Source organism: Mastomys coucha, unplaced genomic scaffold (genome assembly GCF_008632895.1).
Source record: "Mastomys coucha isolate ucsf_1 unplaced genomic scaffold, UCSF_Mcou_1 pScaffold3, whole genome shotgun sequence".
In the NCBI taxonomy this organism is placed as follows: Eukaryota; Metazoa; Chordata; class Mammalia; order Rodentia; family Muridae; genus Mastomys; species Mastomys coucha.
The window spans coordinates 70,366,892-70,384,748 of NW_022196909.1; the positions used below are offsets into that span (position 1 = coordinate 70,366,892).

General features: G+C 41.6%; 1 protein-coding gene across 4 annotated transcripts in view; it reads left to right on the forward strand.

Moving 5' to 3' along the window:
* Nucleotides 1–2,246: 2,246 nt before the first annotated feature.
* St6gal2 (ST6 beta-galactoside alpha-2,6-sialyltransferase 2) overlaps nucleotides 2,247–17,857 on the forward strand; it is an 86,925-nt gene continuing 71,314 nt past the window's right edge. Inside the window, exon 1 of one of the 4 annotated variants that reach the window (XM_031346989.1) lies at nucleotides 2,247–2,379. The gene's annotated coding sequence lies outside the window, so the exon portion shown is untranslated. The remainder of the gene's footprint in view (nucleotides 2,380–17,857) is intronic. The other 3 variants (XM_031346988.1, XM_031346991.1, XM_031346990.1) reach the window with 3 other exon arrangements.

Genomic DNA, 17,857 nt, shown 5'->3' on the forward strand with positions numbered 1-17,857 from the left:
GCAAAGTCTTCTTGCAGTTTAAACATATACATATCTAAAAAGAGTTTAAATGGAGTTACTCTATAATGGGGCCACAATGCTTCTACTAGACAACCACCAAGTAATAAGTATAAAGTTTTGTGCCAGGAATGGGCTTCCTCTTTACCAATTCTTAGACAGGGAGGTCCAACAGACCCTTAATATTACAGTTTTCTTTCCCTCAACTGCTCTTGGTTCTACTCCAGAACTTGATGACACCACACACATATGTCACAGAATGTGTACAAATCAGGCTGGTACTGAGTGATACTTTAAGAGCCTATCAGCAGTATGGTTGTGACAAGGATGAGGGAGAACACTTGATTTTAACACAGAAGAGAAGTGCAAGTTCATATGAGCATATACAGAAAAATGGATTTTAAAATGCTTCCTGGAAAAACCCTGTCTATTCTTGTTTAGGATTCCTCTGAGCATACCAACCAAAGCATGTAAAAATATTTCATTTATCATTACACTCTGACAGAGACCAGCATGACATACAGTTTTCTGCATCTAAACTGCCTTTATGATTCACCTGGGAAGCCACAAATTTCCAGGTCGGCCCCATTTATTTTCTATCTAGACCATAAATAGTAAACTAAGTTCACTTACATTTCTATGACAGCAATTTGCATATTTGTTTTAAGCTAAGTATTTTCTACAGGCGCAAAGTCTGTTGTTGTCTTGGAACACCCGGTGTCTTTTTTTAAAAGGCTGACTATGACTATGAAGGCATCAACTTTGATGTACTTTTGTAAAAACAGCAAGATGAGGTAAAAAAAAAACAAAAACAACAAAAAAATTCACCTCTGTAAGAAATGTTATAAATTGAGGATTTTTACTTTGTAGTGAAATATTGTAACAATGCTATTATGCTTTTTATTACATGAATTGATTTGTTGGTACATTTAATGACAAGAGAATGCATAATCCACTTTTAGCACATTGTGCAGCATACCTTGCTGGTACTTGCAAATGTGCGCATTAGACAAAAGAGCCACAGCTTACATCACTTCAGTGACTGGCATAGACTATTGTGGAGAATTGTGGGATGGGCCAGAGCACAGAATTAGTCATACCATATGTATTTCTCATATAGAAGATGCATGATTAATGAGTGACAGATCATCCCTTCAGGCAGTTCTTAGAAATTCCAAGTGTCAGAAACAGTTAATAGAACTGTGGAAACCGGAGAAAGCATCTTCCAGGTACACTTGATCACACACAATGAATTTTACTCTGTGGGTTTTAGTTTAATTCCCGATTGTTAAATGTCTGTAAACTTCTAGACTGAGTTTTGTTCATCTATCATGGTGCCTAGTCCCAAACACATAGTAGGCACTCCTTGAATTCTGAATAAATTGGACAACTAGTTAAAATATCTAACACAAAACACCTCGACTAGATAGATGAACTTTAAAATCAATACATTCAGTGAAGAATTTGTCTTCAAAATGCTCATCCCTGCAAGGACCCCTTGCTCTTGTCCTTTTGCTCCGCGAGAAAACTTGTAACACCCACATCTAAAGGTGCAAAGTTCAGAGAAGCATGTTTACCCACAAGCAGGGGCAGCTGTGGATGCCTTTGGAAAATAGGAGGGTTGCAGTTACAAATGGGCATTAGCCCTTGAACACACACACACACACACACACACACACACACACACACATACATTCGACTTGCGGCTCTCGCAGTACCGCTCTTGGTCACCCTACACCCGAGAATCTCAGAGGCGAGAATTTGGCCACCTTTTCCAGGATTGGATGAATGTATGGAGGCTGGCAAGTGGGGAGCTCCGAAAGCGGCACATTCCCAAGTGTGTCCCTGCACTGTCGAGCGCTTCTCAGCAGCAGCCAGAGTGAGAATGCCTGAGGCTTGAGTCGGCCAGAGTCTGAACAAAGGGTGCCCGCGGCCCAGAGGATGCTGTGCTCCTCACGCTCCACCCAGCTGCCTGGCGCTCAGGTAGCCCGGCTTTTGCTCTGCAGAGGGCTGTGTGTTCGAGGCCAGCACACAAAGACTCACTTCCTCCCGGCCAGCTTCCCAGACCGCCCTGCCCACGACCGGCGGCCGGTGGCATTTCAGAAGCCACCACAGAGACACTCGTGTGCACGGGTACCAGATACTTGGGAGCAGAGGCTGTTCAGGGAGCCCTTGGAGCCGATCAGCTGGTGAAGGCGGCAGCTGGGATTAGCACGCCTTTTTAGGCAGCCACACCACTCCACGCAGCGGAGTCTGCAATCGCTGTACGACAGGCAGGCTCTGCGTCGCCAGAGCGTCCCCGCCTGCGCTAGCCGCGGGGCGAGCTGCGGGCCGGAGTGCACGCGCGGGAGGCAGAGCAACTCCCTTGTGCATAGCTGGCAGGTAAGCTCGGACAGAAGATCGGAAGGGGGAGAGCGGGGGTGTGCGGGGCTCCGGGCCCGCAGCCTCCGATCGCCTGGCCTCGGGGCCAGCGGCAGCGGTGCCACTGCCACGAGGATTGGAACAATGAGGCGCGCGGCTCGGAGCTGAGCGCAGCCACGCACTGCTGAGAGGCCAAGCTGCAGCCGGCGGCGATGCGGTCACGCCTTGTCGGAAAGGAGACCGCTCCAGCACAGGGTCGCATGAGCCCCTAGCGAGGCCGAGCTTCCCAGGGCATCCAAGTGAGAGTAGGAGCTGGTGGTGGGCGCTCTTGCTCATCCGCTCGCTCGCCCTCCAGTTCACTCGCCACCCTGCTCGCCCTCCTGCCCGCTTGGCTGCGTAGGGGACTAAAATGTGACCCTCAGGAATCCTACTGAGGCGCCGAGCACAGTCGTGGGAGCACAGGTGTAGGGACAAGCTCAGGGAGTACAAGCACGCGGGTCTGCGAGCTCTGCGACCCGCCGTATCCAGCTGGAATCTCCTTGGCCGGTTGCACTGAGCTAGAGTTAGATAAGCTCAGCTAACAGAAGCCAGCGCTGTGTGGGGAGAAACAGCAGGGTGAGCAAAAAGAGGGCTTGCACTTGGACAGGTGGACGTACTTAAATTAACTGTGGGGATGAGAGACTGTGCGTTGGTTTGATTTGATTTGTGATTTGCTTGTGAAAGGTGGAGATTTTTTTTTTTAATCAAATTCCCTGACCCATCTTCATGCAAATTAGCGCACTTACAGCTTAGAGAGCATCCTACTGATTTTTTTCTTTTTCTTCTTCTTCCTTTTGTGGCTATAATGTTCAGGTGCAGAGGGATTTTCGGAGCCTAAAGTCGGTGTTAATTCTTATGCACTTGGCTGATGAAGACTCTGCGTTTGGGCTGTTTTACTTCCCACAGTTTAGAGTGGTTATATGATGAATTCTTTTTAATTCAGAATATGGCATCTACCTTTTTTGAACTTGATGCTGCTGGTGCTGTGGGGCCAGCGGAGTTAAACTCATGCTTTGATGCAAATTAGGCCTTCCAAAGAGAGATGAATAGTGTGTTTGGAGAAGCTGTGCTTTCCAGGAATTTAAATGAGACTTTTGTGATTGCCTTCCAGCTTCTCCTTATGTGTTTCCTGGGGCATAACTTATAGAGTTGGATCCCAAAAGTTTTGTGGGATGGGGAGGTATGTGTACCTGGATTTTGGTAAACTTTGGGGGACAGTGGGAGATCCTGCTGAAAATTTGAAGAGAAATAGGCCATATTTGGTGGAAATCATTGTCTCTTGGAGTACTGAACAGTCTGGTATGTAGGAGCGTACTGTAGTCCTTCTGTGGAATGCCTTTTTGGGTCAGGAGACTCCGTGGCTGACTTAAACACCGCAGTTTCTGCACATTAAAACAAAACAAAACAAAACAAAACAAAACAAAACAAGACCTAACAGAAATTACCTTTTCAATCTTTATTTTTCATGAGTGTTTGGGTGGCAAATTTGGGGTAACTCTTCTTTTTGAAAGAAAAGCAACGTGTGGCCCCTTAGCCGCTTTTTCCATCACTATTTTTTCTGAAACTGACAACCATTTTTTCCCCATTTTGTTCTGATGTGTTAAAATGACTGTCAGTAATGGTGGTTGAATATGGTAACTGAAATAAAGACAACATTAATAGATGAATAAGCTCTTAATTTTACAAGTCAAGAGGATGCTCACACGTTCAAGGAAAGGGTCCTTGTTTGCTTCTCACTTATGACTGATAGAAACTGAAGCATGCTTCATCCCTTTTTGCCGGGTGAAAATGATGCTTCCTGAGTTGTGAACGGAATCCTTTGGGGGATTTTGATGTACTTCTCCTCTCCTACGAGCTCCACACTTTATGGTGCTGGGGGTATGAACAATTTAGAAAGTAAAGGTATGGATGACAACACACGTCTGGGAGAATCAGGCTGAGCTATGTTGATATCTGGAAATGTGTGAATGATGTGATATGAAGAAGGGACAGTCACTTGTGCTCAGTCAGGACAATGAAAACCAAGAAGGAACGGATTTCAATTTCTGAGTGCAAGCCAAGCCAGATCTGATCAAGACTGATCAGGTTGAGTGTTGGTTGCAGAGACATTTTTGTCCATCTCTCCTGTTTCTAGGGCTTTTTATTTTTTTCTTCATCTTTTTCTGTGATTTGTTCTCACTATGTGCTACTATTCTAACTGAACTCTTATCTTATAGTGTATCAAATCGTTGTTCATAAGTGTTGACATACTTGTTCTTGGGCTGGTGCGGCTCCTGCTTAGATAAATAAACCTCAGGAAAGCTGGGAGATATGTATCCCAAGGTAAATTTTTAATTAATCTGTAGGTCTGTTGCCTTGTTTCTGATAATCTGAATAAGAATATCTCATGCATGACAATAGGACATAGATTTCCCTTAGAGTATTATGATATTCCCACTACATTGTGCTTTTCTTTCTTCGGAATATTTTGGAGTGTGAGCTTAACATTTAATTGCTTAAATTAATGCCTAATTCAACTTGATCTAATGTCTAAGCAAAATGAGAGTTTTGGTCACTACATGTTAAGTTTAAAATTTTTTAAGCCTTAAAACTGGAAACTCATTCTTCACCAAAGATGAGAATCATACGTAACTATAAAAGAAACAATTTCATGAGGTCGGACACTAATTTTGGAATCTGGCAGGAACAAGTACACATTAACACACATTTTCAGTGTTTTTAGCACCAACTGTTGGTGACAATGCCAAAGACTAAATGGGTTATGGATAATGACTAGCTACTATTAGTAGATTAACATGCCATCAGTTTAATAAAGCACCCCCTCTCTTGAAAACCCTCCACTGTATGTACCACTTTTGAGCAGTGTTTGTAAAGGTTAGCATACCTCCAGCACAAAGACTACAACACTGGGCAGAGATGGATTTATTAGGTCTCTTATCAAAATTGAAGTATATTATGATTCCAAATTCTCAGCACCCCATTTAATGGCTAGTGAACAGCTACAGTGTAAAATATATACAGTCTGCATGCAGAATGTATTAAAATAGGGACTGGACCATCTTCAGGCTTTGCAGGGCCTGGTGATCTGGTCCAGCACTGCTGCTCATCCTAACCTGGTCACATAGTACAAGCTAGGTCCCAACAGAGTCAGCTCCCTGTGCGTCCTGACATGGGGTAGTAGAGGAGAATGGGTGTGTGATAGGAACCAATACCTGGAGGCTTGCTCACACCTTCAAGCATGTGTCTCTGCACGACTTCTGGTAGCCTGTTCTGTCTCCTGCTGCCACACAAGCTACAGCTTGTGTTCCTCTTGAGTAAAGAATTCCAAACTCAAGGTGCAGTTTGGGCCCGGAGAGATGGAATCATGTGAAGATTGAGTTTACAATTTTGCAGTTATCTTTCTTGAAGAACAAAGTGACCAAGAAAGCTGACAGCCTTGCTGTGACTTACCCTGGAGGAAGTCTCCCTGCACCAGGAGTTCAGTTCCCAGAGCTGGAAAGGGAAAACAACAGAGACCAAATCTACTTCAAATTGACTTCTGGTGCTGGATTCTTAAGATCAATAGTTTAATGTTCTGATGTACTTAAAATCAATTTTTCTGGTAGCCCCAGGAGAAGGTAGCAATCCAAAGAATAATAATAGCAACGGGTTTGCAGGTGCTGCGTACCACACCCTGCCACTTGCTTTGCACAGAATGAGTACTCTTTAGCCACAAGCTGAGGAAGTCCCATCACCCTACTTAACAGTGAGAAGAGTGGGCCTCAGAAAAGTGAAATGTCTTGACAGAGCTGGCAAGTTTACCAAAGCCAGTGCTTCGAAGCTGAGCTCCACTCTACAGAAGATGGACAACCATTGTCAAAATTGTATCGAGCCAGAGACTGCTACAGCTGTGTGTTATCACCTCCTCCATCAGGCTTGAGCTGTGTGTTATCACCTCCTCCATCAGGCTTGAGCTGCTAGGTGAGGCAGGTGCACAGGGTGAAGAAGGCAGGAGCCCTCAGATACTCTGTAAGCAGAAAGTTTTGAGCTAAAACTTTGTAAATGGGCTATGGCATCTTGAGAATTCAGACAAGCAGCATTAAATGAAACTATACCTGATATTAAGCAAAGCATACTGAGTGAAGAAGTTCTCAGGCAGAGATTGTGTTGAAATTTGAGAAAATTATGCATTTGCTTTGCATTCTAAGGTAGTGATGAGAGGGTGCTCAGAGAGTCATCTTTTGGGAAATTTAGAAATGTTTTGGCTAAAGCATCAGAGAGTTCATTGTAGCAGGCCCTACAATGTTGATTAGCAGGTTGTTTTCATAGCTTTATCCTTCACACATTGAGTTCTGCTCAGTGCTGCTTGTAGTTTTTGCCCGAGAGGAGAATGCTTTATTAAATATTAATTTTTTGAATTGTACAGATTTTTCAACTAGAGGTTCATGTTGGTTTGGTTGATAATGACTTGGTTTTAATAATGACTTGGTTTTAAATTAAATTGTGGTAAGGTAAACCTCTTATATAACCCAAGTAATTTATTATTCAGAAATAAATCTGAAAAGTAGCTTCCAGGAAATCAAGGTGGTAATGATTTTTAAGAATCGTTGTATATGACTGTGGATGAAAACTTAGATAACATTGAATTTGTTTAGGGTGGCTCACTCAAATGTAAGATGGATGTATAGTGTATAATTAAATGAATGAACTCATTCTTACTATTGAGAGAGCTATGTAAACTATGTTGTAAATTTTCAAAAAAAAATCCTATTAATATCACCATGTGTAACTGGGCATAGTGGTAAATACTTGAAATTCCAAGCAATCTGAGCTAAGTAACAAAAATCAGTATTTAAATTTTTCCCTTATCCCTAAGAGAGCATTCCTTTTCATATATAACTTATCTCTGACATAATGATATGCTCTAAATTACAGATGGTATACAAAAAGTTACTCAAATTGTAGGGTTTAGAGAACCTTTAGTTTCTTATCAGTATGACATATGTGGAAATGTATGTGTTAATTTATGTGTATGTGTATTTATGGGGTGCATGTCTGTGAGGATTCTTAATAGCAAGCAGTATCTTTAGTGTTTGCATACAGTTTTTGGACTGAGGAGACTGATTCTGGAGAGGTCCTGAGCAGAGCATCCAGTGGAGTGACCTGATAGACTGAGGACTGGACCACTGTTCCATATAAGCAATTTTTCCAGGTTACCAGCTGAGCCACTTATTTCAGATCAACATGAACTTGGTCAAATAATGTAGGTGATTAAGCCTCTCCCAAGAACAAAACATTGTTCCTGGTTGTCCAGAGTCATAGTGTCTTCTAGTTCACTATAGATAGTAGCAGTTTAAAGAATTTAAACAATAACTCAAAGACTTTAGTTTTTTAAATACTACACTAAATTCTCAAAGAATTTTTTTGAGTATACAAATGTATGAGTAAATGAAAGTGGTTAAGTGTGAAAGTTTTCTTAACTGACTATCTGTAATATGTATGTGATTACATAATTTCCACTTTTGAAAGAGAACCTCCAACTTGACTCACAGTATAATTAAGAGTTATTCTGTTCTGCATGTAGAAACTTAGTAGGGAGAAGACTTGAATTCATTAAGTAATTTGCCCAGTTTAATAAGGTTGGCCCTCTGCATCTGTGAATTCTACACAAACAATTTGACTAACAGGAGCCTGTTTGGAAATAATTTCACAGAATTGTGTTTATTCTGAACATATGTGGACTTTTTCCTGGCACCATTCATAAACAGCTCAGCATAACACATGTATAATCTAGAGAAGGTTGAAGTGATGTGTGTATTGTGTGCGAGTGTGCTATCATTTACAAATAGCCAGGTGGTCTAGGAGCACGAATTCTCAACCTTCCCAATGCTGTGACACTTTAATACACTTCCCATGTTGTGGTGACCCCATCCATAAAACTATTTTTGTTTCTGCTTCATAACTATAGTTTTGCTACTCTTATGGATTTTAGTGTAAATATCTGTGTTTCAAAATAGTCTAAGGCATCCTCTGAGGAAAGATCATTTGAATCCAAAGGGGTCATGACCCATAGGCTAAGAAACACTGTCTTAGAGCAAGTCCTGTAGTTCATATACCAGAATAACAGTTTGGATGCCATTAAATAATGTATTTTATTAATCATCTGAGGTTAGGCGGTTTCAAAAACTGACTTTTTTGTAGAAAATAGATATCTGTATGTATCCTTTACATAATTTGATTTTCCAGAAGGTAATCCTCAATGTTCTCTTATATACTTCATTCTACTCTTTGAATCCTAAAGCTAAAGTCTATCATACTATATTATAACCTCGCCCTAACAATACACTATCTGGTTGAGCAGAAGATTTAGTACATATTACATATTATTTTTCTTACTGAATGGTTAACAGAATCCTGCACAAAGCTATCTGTGTTGTTTCTAGGATGTGCTTAATGGAGTTATCTTGCAGAACTGCCTACGCTTAATCAGGTTTCTGCTATGCCTGTTGTATTGGCAACAATAACTTACTTTATCCTAAATTTCTCTGTGTATACTTAGTCATCTGGACTCAATCTATATTGCACTTAGAAGGACAGATATTGAATATGGTGGGTAAGTGTATGATATTGAAACTTGTAAAGTGAACATGTGACTCACACTGTGAGCCCAACCACCCTTTGTCCATTGTGGTATCACCCAACATCCCCCCCACTGTCCATTGTGGCATCACCCAACCCCCCCACCCCCCGCTGTCCATTGTAGCATCACAGAGCCAGCACCTATTGTGCTGGTGTGCATCATTACTTCAGAAACTTCACACACATGTTGTGCTGTTTGCTTTAACTTTCCTAGTACTACAAGTGCACAAGGATTGGCAATTTCAATGTGGTATTGAAGCACACCTCTTGTTGTATAATCTAAGATCTTATTAGGTATATAGTACTCACATTCTTTCTATAACAGCATAATATTAGCAAAAATCTACATATATTAACCAGGTGTCCTTCAAATCATCTCTGGATGGCAAGTACCATGAAGACAATGAAGATAGTTGTAATTCATATTTTAGGAAATAATGTTAAGAAAATAATCTATTTGTGTTTGATATACATGAAACATTTTGTATGGGAGAGGGATGGATACTTTTTTATCCATTGTTGACTGCATCTAGAACCCTTGACTGTAGAGGGCCTATTAGACTATCAGGTCTTTCTCAGAGCTGTTATTAGTGACTGTTCATGAATGGTATATGCTTGTAGAAAGAATGGGGAAGCAGACTTTAGTGTTCCTAAAGTCCCTGTTTGGTTTCTAATAGGATAGATGCATGTTTCCTTCCAACTTACATTAGGTTTAATCAAAATGATCAACAATTTATCATACTTGTAGAATTAAGGCAAAGTTAAATAGAAATAGAAGTATTGGTTATACATTAAAAAGTTGAACACTTCTGTAGTAGTCCATTGTGGAAATTTTTATAGTGAGTGTTACCAACTCTAGAATTGTTGTTTTTATCATAATAACTTAGTTTTGTCACTAGGTAAACACCATAGGCTTTTTCTTTTTGTTGATTCCAGCCAGAAGTAAATTTTAAAGTGTTCTAAAACCACCATGTTACACTATGGTCCAATTTATGAAGACAAAGAGCAGAACAAAAATAATCAGTAAAATTTGTATTTCCAACTGAATTTATGTCACCTGAATTGTAAATTTGAGATAATTTATTATTGGCAAATGGACATTAATACACAAATAGTAGTAGGAGGGATTTTGCACAGTCTAGTTAGAGTCTCCTAGGAGATATAGTAGAGAAGGTAGCGAAGGTAGCAGGGTGTGGAGTAGTCAAATCAGACCGATTCTTTGGCACTTAACTTCTTAGAGAAGTTTTCTCTTATATTGTGGAAATTAGTGGTGTTTCTAACAACCTAATTCAGACTGTTCCAAGACATTAGCTTACTATCTTGTGCTAGAGTGTGAGGAGCAACTTTGAGAGACCTATCTTCTTTACTGAAAGTGAAAGTGCAAAGGCATTTTCCCCTAAAGGTAGAAAGACGTCTTAAAATTTAATAGAGATAGAGAAAAAAAAAGGGCTGTGGGGCTGGAGAGACCACTAAGTAGTTAAGAGTTCTTGCAGGTGACCTGAATTTGGTTAGGGGTACCCATATTACAAGGCTCCAAACTACCTGCAAGTCCAACCCCAGAGGACCTCAGTAAGTCTTCTGGCCTCCTTAGCACATGCACACATGTAGTGCACATGTATATTCTCGGACACATATACGCATGGGCACATGGAAAAATAGAAAATCATGAAAAAATAAAAAGGAAATGTAATTTATGCAATAAGGATAATGGGTGAATTGCTTAATGAAGGTTAGCGGTAGTCAGATTATGTTGTATGAATTTGGGATTTCCCCTAATGCCACAGCTGGCTTACATTTCAGCTAGCTGCAGATGTTTCTTGTAGAGCTGTACTGGAGGCAGAAAAGCCTACATGCAGGAAGGCTTTATGTCTGCCTCCTGTAGAGGAAGCTGTGCCTGCTACCTGCTCCCAGCAAAGCCGGCTTCTCCACAGCATGCTCGGGGCAAGAGCTATTTAAGGATTTGGAAACATATCATTATGCCCTCTATGCTTGTCAATACTCTTTTCTTTTCTAGGCAGTGACATTTATGGTTTTTTGAGGGATACTGTTTCTTGGACTTCAGTTTCAGGTTCTCATTTCCTTTAAGAAAAATAGCACAGAGAAATGGCTCCTTGTTTACAAAGGATGAATCCATGTTGTCTCTCTCCAATCTTTTAAGACTTTTTGTCCATCTATTTCTATTTCTGCATGCTAATGGGGCACAGTGGGGAATGCTGATGCTTGTATACATTTAAACATTTGCGTTTTTTGTTTGTTTTGTATTCCTTCCCCTTCCCTTTTACATCTATCTATTGTCTGTTTGGCAGAGTCCACTTATCATGTCCCAGCCATTCTGCACAGCATACAAGGCTAAGTCTCTGATCTAGGGCATCAATGAGATGTGTTTCAATATTGGGCCAGGTCATGGGCTCCACTTTTTTTGCTATTCTAGCCCATTCTGCTTTCAGGCTATTTTGTCTTCTTTGTAATTCCAAATAACTATGGTCATTCCATGCTTCCTCTCCCTATCACTAACCACCAGTTCTTGTTAATTTTTTTCAACAAGTATTAATATATACACACACAGTGAGAGAGACACACACTACAGAAAGAAACAGAGAGAGCAACAGAGAGAGGCAGAAAGATAGAGAGAGACACAGAGACAGACACAGACAGACAAAGGCAGAGAGACACTGTGGGGGACTTAGCTAATGGTCTCTCTGTTGCTGCGTTAACCACTACCTTTGCCCCTTTCTCCCTGTATTGGCTATAAGAATCTGTATTCTAGCTGCATTGCTCATAGTGTGCATGATACTCAAGTCAGTAGGTGCTTCATGAATGTTTGTTGAGTGAGTAGCTCTAAGAATTTTAGTATACTGAAATGAGGGCTGTCCATTCCTTAAATGTGAGTTTTAAAAATTGGAAGGAATGAGCAAGATATATCCCCCTTATTTCTAGTCAAATCTCCATGGAGACAGCTCCCAACTTAGAGCCAGAATAAAGACAATGGGCCCAAGGAGAGGTAGATCCTTTTGAATGTATGTTAACTTGTGCTTGAGAGTATTAATCATTTTGAAGAAACACCTCTATTGGCAGTGTTGTGAAATCAGCATTAAACCACTCAACCTTAAAAATTTGGAGACAATGTGAACCTCAAAGAGGAACCTGAAATGCACATTAATTTCTATAATTATTACAGATAAGATTGAATGGCTTTGCTTCTTTCTTCAGCAACCCATTCAGAACTGAAAGACATGAGAAACCGGTAAATAATTAGAACATAAATTGGGTAGGTTCTGTCTGTGGAGGACACATCATCTTAAGTTCATAAATACTGTATTAAAGCCTAACAACTAGGACTGCACACAGTATCCACACCTGACAAAGATAACAAGGCAGCGTTAGTGTAAATGAGCTCAGCAATGTTTTGTTATTAGGCTGCATATTTAATTCTCCCTGCCCAAATAACTATTAGAATATGAGAAAATTACCTTAAAGCCCCTGAAGAATTCTATATATGGAGGGACTTGACCCTTAGTTCAGTCTAAGGGCAACTGCAGGTCAAGAATATAAGACACCTTTAGTTTTCAGACTGAGGATATGCGGTGATGTCCCAGGCCCCACATCCCCTACACACCATGTTAGATGCATATCTCTGACCTTACTCTGCCAGTGCTTCACACAGGAGCCGCATACATTGATGAGGGACTGAGTCATGGGTCAGTGTGCATTAGCAGGGGTCAGTATACACCAGCTTAGCTTGTCAGAGTTTGTCAGCAGCTCTCTGTCCAAGGATCTTCCTGCACTCCTACATCTTCAAGTCCCAAGCATTCCACATTTCCCTCAGTATCTGTGTAATTTTATTTTGGCTTTTGAAATTCTGCTGTCTCTCAAAAGGTCAAGTTGCAACTGAGAGACTGCCTGAGACTTGTGAGTTCATTTAAAAGGCCTATAGCAGATACTACCAGTGCTGGAAGTTGGAGACACTGAGTGACTGTGAGTGGGAAATTATGCATTTACTAAATTGCACAGGTGAGATCTGAAACAAAGAAAAGTGTATAGAGCCTTTATATAAACTCTTTCACGGTCTATTTGTGATGGACTAGATAGACTGGCTAGGAATGAAGAGGAGGACTAAGGTGGACTCATCACACTGTGGAAATCATTTTACTGGCATTCATAATCAGGTGAAGTGCTAATGGCTTTGTGTGAGTTAGCTATTAACTATTATCCTGCAGGATGTCTCAGTCTGACAGTGATGTTGTCTGATAGCCCTACCAGCACCTGAGTTGTGCCCTATCTTCACAGTATAAAACAGTCCCATCTGGGACACACACACACAAATGATGCTTTTAAGTTAAGAAAAACAGTTCTATTATAAGGAGCTTCGGTGGGCCCCAGAACATCTTTGTGTTGCTGTTATTCACAATAATGTGTGAAATATGAAACTCTGAAAGAATTATTTCATGTTTTGTAATAATCATAGATCTCTGTGTATCCCAGGCCCTTTTCATTGTCCTTCTGAGTCATGCTATGCCAGCTTAATAAAGCTTGCCAAGCCAGCTGGTTTCTGTGTACTTTTAATTATGTTGTTGTCGTTAACAAGGATTTGATAAGAGGATGTGGCAAAAAAAAAAAAAAAAAAAAAAAAAAAGTCTTATACTTTTGTTCTGGAATATTGGTGCCAGTTAAGAAAGCGTCATCCTACATTAAAGCCAACTCAACAGCCAGAGACCAGTATAGCAAAGCAGTGAGCATAGACACTGCCAGAGCCTTCAAAATGATGCCAGGCATGGGGAAGAAGATGACTCCCCTTCACAGCTCCTGACTGACAGGTTGGTGGGCGCTTTGCCCATCTAGTTGCTGGATTTTCTTTTTGTTTTTTGTTTGTTTGTTTGTTTGTTTGTTTTTCAACTGCATTACAGTCCTGTGTCAGTGAAAATGAATTTAATGTGGGGGTTTCCTAGGAAATTGGCAAATTAAGTTGATTAATGGGATGTCATACCATTGCTTATGTTCATGATCATCTGTGATAATTGGAAATTACAGCATTTTGGTCTCTGTTAGTAAATTTACTATTATCCAGTAATTTGACATACTACAATAGTGGCCTTTGTTTGGGGAAAATAAAAGCCGTTTCTTTGAAAGCTTAGGATTATGTGTATTGTGGGGGTTAGTATCTTCTCTCTCTCTCTCTCTCTCTCTCTCTCTCTCTCTCTCTCTCTCTCTCTCTCTCTCGTGTGTGTGTGTGTGTGTGTGTGTGTGTGTGTGTGTGTGTGTGTGTGATCCTCCTGCCGTCTTCTCTCCAGTTTTACCCAGAGGAATGTCTGTAGGGAAGAATCCTGGGCGAAGTCCAGGGACTTCTAGGTGACAACTGTGCAGAGCTGGCCTGGCACATCTTGTTCTGGAGGGGGCTCCTAGAAGCCACAACAGTTAGCTGTGTCCTTCAGTCACCTCAGGTGTAGTGCTAAGGTGCTTCTATTGAGGTTTGCTTCCTAACCTTCTTCACAAATAGAGGCTTGCTTGTGCCAGCCCTGAGGTTAGGAACCTCTGGAGCAGGGTGTTCTGTTCCATGCTCCTTCCACCCTATGATGGAGAGCAGCACAAGCCCCATATCTGCTGAGAAACTAAACCTTGGTTGAGCCCTGCTGTATCAAGTACCAAGCTTAGCTGTGGAGTTAATGAAAAGGCTCTAAAAGCAAACACATGCTCTGTCTTCTCTAGGTTCTTTGATGTTCAGGAAAGACTTAACTGGTAGCTTTGAGGACCCTCCTTACTGCCCAGAGGCTAGATAATGGGAGAGGGGTTTAGAAACTTTTTAAATCATCAGTGGGTCTTTCTCTTAGTATCAGAAGAATGGACAGGAAACCATGGAGCTCCGCCTCTCCCACCTCAGTTTGGAAGCTTCCTAGGGCAGGAAACTTAAGTACTGTCTAAGGAGTTGGGAGGAAATGGTGAGACAAGGTGTGGTTTCTGCCTTAGTGAAAAAGTTATCACATTGGCATCAAGTTGGTTTTCTCAGAGTATCTTAATGATATGCCCTGCACTTAGAAGCTGTCCGGTCCAGCTGCCTCCCTTCCTGGTGGGAGTTTTCCCTGCAACATATCTTCTTTCAAAATCCTGCAATCATGAGAATTTCTTTAACTAGCTTTCCTTTTTTTTTTTTTTTTTCTGAGACAGGGTTTCTCTGTGTAGCCCTGGCTGTCCTGGAACTCACTCTGTAGACCAGGCTTATCAGTACCCATTCAGTGCCCCTCACATATATGAGGATGTGCTGATCCACATTTTGTTTGTTTGTTTGTTTGTTTGTTTGTTTTCCCCAACTAGAAACAAGCTGGGCTAATCTAAGTGTTGGGGGGAAACATCAATCGATGATATTTTTTCATCAAATTTGTTCTGGAGGCTAGTCTGTGAGACAGTTTTCTTGATCAATGATTGATATGGAAAAGCCTGGCCTTTTAGGAGATATGCTACCCTTGGGCAGGTGATCCTGTGGTGTACAAGAAAGCAAACTGAACAATCCAGGAGGAACAAGCCAGTAGCAGCATTTCTCCACCACCTCTGCTTCAGTTCAGAAACCTGCCCCTAGCTTTCTGCTTTGAGTTCCTGACTGACTTCCCTTCATGACAGTCTATAAACTGTAAGCTGAAACCAACCCTTTCCTCCCCAATTTGCTTTGGTTATGGTGTTTTATCACAGAAAATATGTCATAGTAAGAGTGAGTTTCTTAATACCTACACTCTTTTACATGCATTATTGTTTTGCCACATCTACGCCTGGTGCCTGTAAAAGTCAGAAGAGGGCACTGGATCTCTTAGGACTTGTGTAGAGATAGTTCAGAGCCTTGATTTGGATGCTTGAAACCAAACCTGGGTTCTCTGCAAGAGCAGCCAGTGTTCTTACCTGCGGAGCCATCTCTCTCTACCCCTACATTCTTTAAACATACTACCAGTAAGTAGATCGTACAATAGAAAATAGTTCACTCCATTACTTTGTTTTTTTGAAATATCATATCGTCCACTGAATCTTACTTTCCAGCCATAAGTAATGCATTTGGGAGCAAGAAAGCACATTTGAAGGTTGGAAATTTCCTTCCTGAGAACAAAGATAAGTTGTCTGTTCAGTCAACTCTTTGTGGATGGGTGGATGGCATTTCCTTATATTAAATTTCTCCCCAGAGTATGCAATCACCCTTCTCCCACCCCTGGAAATTCTTGCTGCTCTACTGTCTTTCTCCAGTCCACCACAGGAGTACTTAAATCATGACAGTAACCTCCAAGAAAGTCAGCCAGCAGGTTACTGTTACTTTGGGACCTGCACATATTTAGTTTATTATGATCAGTTTTAAAAATATGACCTATGGCCCACAACACCCAGGGGAAGCTCCACTCCCAGGTGCTCTGACACACCCAGGATCAGAGCCAGTCCCACAACACCCAGAGGAAGCTCCACTCCCAGGTGCTCTGACACACCCAGGATCAGAGGTGAGCAGGAACTAACATCTGTCCCAACACTGGGAGTAACTGGGAACAGCGAGACCAGGCACACAGGAACTCCACCAGCCCAGTGACTCGGGTTCTTTCCAGTCTGTCTGGGCTGGAGTCCAGAGCAGACCTTGGGCCCAAGCTCCGCAGCCAATCCCACAACACCCAGAAGAATCTCCACTCCCAGGCACTCTGACACACCCAAGATCAGAGGTGAGCAGGAACCAACATCTGTCCCAACAATGGGAGTAACTGGGTCCAGCGGGACCAGGCACACAGGAACTCTGCCAGCCCAGTGACTTGGGTTCTTTCCGGTCTGTCTGGATTAGTGTTCTTAGCAGACCTTGGGCACAAGCTCTGTAGCCAGTCCCACAACACACAGAGAAAGCCATACTCCCAGGTGATCTAACAAGCCCAGGATTCCAGGATCCCAGAACTACAGGATCACAGAGACAGCTTGACTCTGAGGAGTTCTAACACAACCAGGATCACAGGAAGGACAGGCTACAGTCCAATTTAGCAAAGGCAGGTAGCACTACAGTTAACCATATGGCGCGGGGCAAGCTTAAGAAAATAACAAACACAAACCAAGGTCACCTGCCATCATCAGAACCCAATTCTCCCACCATAGTAAGTCCTGGACACACCATCACACCAGAAAACCAAGATTCAGATCTAAAATCACTTATCATGATGATGATAAAGGAACTTAAGAAAGACATAAATAGCACCCTCAAAGAAATACAGAACACAGGTAATGAGCTAGAAGCTCTTAAAGAGGAAACACAAAAATCCCTTAAAGAACTACAGGAAAACACAATCAAACAGGTGAAGGAAATGAGCAAAACCATCCAGAATCTAAAAATGGAAATAGAAACAATAAAGAGATCAAAAAGAGAGACAACCCTGCAGATACAAAACCTAGGGAAGAAATCAGGAGCCATAGAAGCAAGCATCACTAACAGAATGCAAGAGATAGAAGAGAGAATCTCAGGGGCAGAAGACACCATAGAAAACATTGACACAACAGTCAAAGGAAACGCAAAAAGCAAAAAGCTCCTAACCCAAAACATCCAGGAAATCCAGGATGCACTGAGAAGACCAAACCTACAGATAATAGGAATAGAAGAGAGTGGAGACTCCCAATGTAATGGGCCAGTAAATATCTTCAACAAAATTATAGAAGAAAACTTCCCTAACCTAAAGAAAGAGATGCCCATGAACATACAAGAAGCCTATAGAACTCCAAATAGACTGGACCATAAATGAAATTCCTCCTGTCACATAATAATCAAAACATCAAATGCACTGAACAAAGAAAGAATTGTAAAAGCAGTAAGGGAAAAAAGGCAAGTAACATATAAAGGCAGGCCTATCAG